Here is a 6,000-nt window from a genome sequence, read left to right as displayed (position 1 = left end):
CTGCTCATATTCAGCCAAATGCTTCAGAACTCATTGGACACCGCTTCACAGTGCAGATGGACAATGACCCAAAGCATACTGCAAAAGCAACCAAAGAGTTTTTTAAGGGAAAGAAGTGGACTGTTATGCAATGGCTAAGTCAATCACCTGACCTGAATCCCTTTGAGCATGCATTTCACTTGTTGAAGACAAAACTGAAGGGAAAATGCCCCAAGAAAAAGCAGGAACTGAAGACAGTTGCAGGAGAGGCCTGGCAGAGCATCATCGGGGATGAAATCCAGCGTCTGGTGATGTCTATGCGTTCCAGACTTCAGGCTGTAATTGACTGCAAAGGATTTGCAACCAAGTATTAAAAAGTGAAAGTTTGATTTATGATTAATATTCTGTCCCATTACTTTTGGTCCCTTAATAAGTGGGAGGCACATATGCAAACTGTTGCAATTCCTACACCGTTCACCTGATTTTTATGTAAATACACTCAAATTAAAGCTGACAGTCTGCAGTTAAAGCGCATCTTGTTCATTTAATTTCAAATCCATTGTGGTGGTGTATAGAGCCAAAAATGTTAGAATTGTGTCGATGTCCCAATATTTATGGACCTGACTGTATATGTGTTAACTTTCCTGGATTTATTACAATACTATGGCTGTTGCTTGATATTTTGGAATTGGAAATGGTAAAATAAAATGGATGCTATGGTCCTCCATTTGAATTGTCGTTTGAAAGCATAGACCTGCTCTAGAAACTGTAGACACCAAGGACATAGGAGACCCAGAGGTGGCGTTAGAGGCGGCAGACATTTTTTCACCCTCAGTCTCTTATAGACCTGGTTCTAAGGGCAATATGCTTGTCAATGTAGATATGCTCACTTCTGCTTTGCTCAAAATGTCTGGTTTAGTCACACTTGAATTCTCCTCCATCTCCCCATGCCCCTTAGGTATTAGGAGACCTGCAAAGTCTAAAAAGACATTCCTCATTCTTGGACAAAAAGAGTAGGCAATTTATGGCGATTGGGGGTTCTTCTAAAAAGATTTTCACCCCTCTGAGTATCATTGCCAAGCTACATCCAGTGGAAATAGAATTCACAAAAAGTAGACTTTTGCAGTAGTAGATCTTGTTGTCTCCATCTTAAAGGATGGAACGTCTTCTAAAGGAACAATAACATCTTCAAGGATTCTGCAGATAGAAAATTTGAGACGCTCTTAAATGCACTCTCTACTTTTACAGGACAGTCCTGCAGCCAGCTATTGCTTAAGTTTGTCAAGCTGCAGTTAACTTGAATTGGGCAATGAACAATCGGCATGATCCTGTCTTCCAAGACTACAGTGAAGGAAATAAGTATTTGATCCCTTGCTGATTTTTAATGTTTGCCCACTCATAAAGAAATGATCAGTCTAAAAATCGAATGTTAGGTGTATTGTAACACTGAGAGACAGAATAGCAACAAAAAATTCAAAAGAAAATTCCCTATCATTCATCAGGATTTCTGGCTACCAGATGTCTTTCATAAAGGTAACAAACTGAGATTAGTAGCAGTCTCTTAAAGGGAGTGCTAATAATCTTTTTGTTACCTGTATAAAAGACACCTGTCCACAGGAACAATCAGATTCCAAACTCTCCACCATAGCAAAGACCAAAAAGCTGTCCAAGGGACAAGATTGTAGACCTACACAAGGCTGGACTGGGTTACAAAACTATCGCCAAGCAGCTTGGTGAGAAGGTGACAACAGTTGGTGCAATCATTTGCAAATGGAATAAACACAAAACTGTCAGTCTCCCTAGTTCTGGTGCACCATGCAAGATCTCACCTCGTGGAGTGTCAATGATCATGAGAACAGTGAAGAATCATCCCAGAACTACATGTGAGGATCTTGTCAACGATCTCCAGGCAGCTGGGACCACAGTCACCAAGAAAACAATTAGTAACACACTACGCCGACACAAGGATTGAAATCCTGCAGTGCCCACAAGGTCCCTCTGCTCAAGAAAGCACATGTCCAGGCCCATCTGAAGTTTGCCACTCAACATCTGAATGATGCAGAGGACTGGTTGAAAGTGTTGTGGTCAGATAAGACCAAAATCGAGCTCTCTGGCATCAACTCACCATGTTTTGGAGGAGGAGGAGGAGGAGGAGGAATGCTGCCTATGACCCCAAGAACACCATCCCAACTGTCAAATATGGTGGAGGAAGCATTCTGGTTTGGGTTGTGTTTTTCTGCTAAGGGGACAAGACAATGCAACGCATCAAAGGGACGATGGATGGGGCAATGTACCCTCAAATCTTGTGTGAGAACCTTCTTCCCTCAGCCAGGGCATTGAAAATGGGTTGTTGATGGGTGTTCCAAAATGACAATGACCCAAAACACACGGCTAAGGCAACAAAGAAGTAGCTCAAGAAATAGCACATTAAGGTCCTGGAGTGGCCTAGCTAGTCTCCAGACCTTAATCCGACTGAAAATCTGTGGAGGGAGCTGAAAGTTTGAGTTGCCAAACCTCGGCCACCAAACCTTAATGATTCATTTCACAGATGGGGGGACAGTCACAGATGGGGTGCTGCTTTTGCGTGAGTGCTGCGTTGATGGAGTGCTAAGAAGCAGGAAGATACAACATTTCATGCCTTCTCTGCTTTTCACAGGTAATGCTGCTATCTCCTCTCCTCTTAACTAGAACAACGCATTGACTCCCGCTTTCACTGGGTAATGCTGCTATCTCCACTCCACGCTTAACTAGAACAACGCATTGACTCCTATTAATTTCAGAACAAATAGTGTATATATATATTTTTATATAGTGATTAGTTCTCACCTCTAGTTGCACTCGTTTTATGACTGTAGTCTTTGGTCTGTTTGAGAAACATCCCCCCCTATTCATGTGATCCCTATAAGTTCCTGATTGGGGCGGAGAAGAGTGCTCATTTGACCATCTCCCTATAAATTTAGATCCGCTCATGGGGGGAAATCACAGATGGGGGGCACAGTCACAGATGGGGTGCTGCTTTTGCGTGAGTGCTGCGTTGATGGGAGTGCTAAGACGCAGTTAAACACAGCAGGATAACTCAAGCAGCAGGAAGATACAACAAGAAACTCTACTGCACGCTGGATAGACTGCAAGCAAACACCCTGGGAAACATCTCTTACATGTCTGAGTCCCATTCTGTGTACCTTTTAATATGTCCCCTCTACTCCTTTTCATATTACTTTCCTACATTCCCAAAATCTCACTTCTTTACCCCTCTGCTCCACCCCAAAACTTGTACATCTCACCCTCACTGCTACCATCTCCCTACTACTGCTCCCATCACCTCCTGCTGATACTTCACTCTCCTGCTGACTCAAACACCAGGACTGGTAGGCATGTGCACTCGTGTACATCCCGATCCCATCTTACTTTCCTCACCCTTCTCCTAACCTCTGGGGATATCTCCCCAAACCCTGGTCCTCCACTATTTCACCCCCACACCAGGCATTCTCTTTCTTCCGGGAATAGCCGCAATCCCCTCAATTTAACATCAGTCCCGATGCTCCCAAAACCACCCTCCCTTTTTCATGTGCGCTCTGGAATGCCCACTCTGTAATAAGCTCACCTCTGTCCATGACCTTTTTGTCTCCCGCTCCCTTAACCTACTAGCTATTACAGAAACCTGGCTCCAAGCAGCAGATTGTGCTTCTCCCGCACCACTTTCCTATGGAGGCCTCATCTGGACCCACTCACCCAGACCCAGTGGTCGGAAAGGTGGTGGGGTTGGTTTGCTTTTATCCCCACTGAGCACCTTTCAAGTCCTAACTAACCCTCCCTCTCTATCCTTCTCTTCTTTCGAGACTCACTGCATCCAGCTGTTTTCTCCCATTTCTCTGAGGATTGCAGTGATCTATTGGCATCCTGGACCGGTGTCCCGCTTTTTTGATGATTTTTCCGCCTGGCTACCCTACTTTCTCTCCTCTGAACTACCCACTATCATTCTCAGAGATTTTAACATCCCTATTAATGTCAACAACCCAGCTACATCCCAACTCTTCAACCTAACCTCATCTTTTGCATTAGCACAATGTATACAGTTCTCCACTCAGTCTGATGGGAATACATTAGACCTTGTTTTCTCCCATCTTTGCACTCCCTACAACCTCACAAACAGCCCCTTTCCTCTCTCTGATCACAATCTCATCACCTTCACAGTCTCCTCATCTTCAAACACCTATCCCTCCAAGTAGCAATCAATTACCCACAGAAACCTTCACAACTTGAACCCTTCTCCTTTCCACTCTGCAACTGACGAACTCTATGACAGAATCTCTCCCCTGTCCTGACCTGGCCACTGCTGTCTACAACAGTTTGCTTTCATCCACATTAGACTCACTTGCTTCTCTAACAACACGAATCATCAGGCCCCGACCATTACAACCTTGGCAGACTGACGACACCAGAAATCTTAAACGACATAGTCGTGCGCTGGAGCGATTGTGGAATAAAACCAAATCCCAGCAAGCATTCACCCAATATAAATCTGCTTTCTTAACATACAATTCCTCCCTTCATGCTGCCAAACAAGCCTACTTTGTTTCTTTCTTCAATAGCTTGTCATCCATCCGTCCGTTCCTAACCACGGAAACCACTAAGCAACTTATTCACTCCCTTGTTATATCTCACCTTGACTATTGCAACTCCCTCCTCATTGGCCTACCTCATCGCAGGCTATCCCCTCTTCAGTCTATCATAAATGCTGCTGCCAGACTTATCCACCTTACTAATCGTTCTGTATCTGCCACCCCTCTCTGCCAATCCCTCCACTGGCTTCCCATTGCCCAACGGATAAAATTCAAAACATTAACAATACCGTATAAAGCCATTTATAACTCTGCCCCAAATTACATCACCAATCTTGTCTTTAAATATCACTCAAACTGTACTCTCCTCTCCTCGCAAGACCTCCTGCTCTCTAGCTCCCTTGTCTCCTCCTCCCATGCTCGTCTCCAGGACTTTTCCAGAGCTTCCCCCATCCTCTGGGACTCTCTTCCCCTATTTATCAGATTATCGCCTACTCTGCTCACTTTTAGGCGATCTCTGAAAACCTATCTCTTCAGGGAAGCCTATCCTGCCCTCAGCTAATAATGGAATCTTCTACTCTTCCAACCAGTCCATCCCCCACAGTTACTACCTTTTTGTACCACTAGCCCCTCCCTCCTAGATTGTAAGCTCCAAGGAGCAGGGCCCTCCTTTCCCTCTTGTATTGAACTGTATTGTTGCTGTATTGTCTGTCTCTCGTTATGTTGTAAAGCGCTGAGCAAACTGTTGGTGCTATATAAATCCTGTATAATAATGAGTTGAGAGAGGATCTGCCAAGAGGAGTGGGTCAAAATCCCTCCTGAGATGTGTGCAAACCTGGTGGCCATCTACAGGAAACTGCTGACCTCTGTGATTGCCAACAAGGGATTTGCCAAAAAGTACCAAGTTATGTTTTGTGAAGGGGATCAAATACTTATTTCCCTCATGAACATGCAATCAGTGTATAATTTGTTAGACATGCATTTCTTTTGAATTTTTTGTTGCTATTCTGTCTCAGTGTTACAATACACCTACCATTCGATTTTGAGACTGATCATTTCTTTGTGAGTAAGCAAACATTCAAAATCAGCAGGGGATCAAATACTTATTTCCTTCACTGTATGTCCTGCTGGAACACTTACAAACACTGACTTCCACCTTAATTTTCTGTGTTCATGTCCTAGAACAAGTCATGCCACAATCTCCAGAATGGCTCTTATGTCTGTCCATATGCCCAGAATCTTATAGCTAAAAGCCTGGTCAGTTGAAACTGCCTGTAAAAGATGCTCCGTTGTTATGCATTTTGAACGAGGATGTCTCTGGTGATCACCTGACAAAATTATTAAAGTATGTCACAGGAAGAATGGCCCTCTGTCCACAACTGAAGACTCCAAAACCCCTTTCTTCCAGGAGGCTTTACATTCTCAAAACACAAAGCCCAACAAGTCTACTCCTGGCTTT

This window comes from Staurois parvus, unplaced genomic scaffold, assembly GCF_062004578.1.
Source record: "Staurois parvus isolate SC_StPar_1 unplaced genomic scaffold, SC_StPar_1.0 ptg000175l, whole genome shotgun sequence".
In the NCBI taxonomy this organism is placed as follows: Eukaryota; Metazoa; Chordata; class Amphibia; order Anura; family Ranidae; genus Staurois; species Staurois parvus.
Note: the sequence above shows the minus strand (reverse complement) of the source record.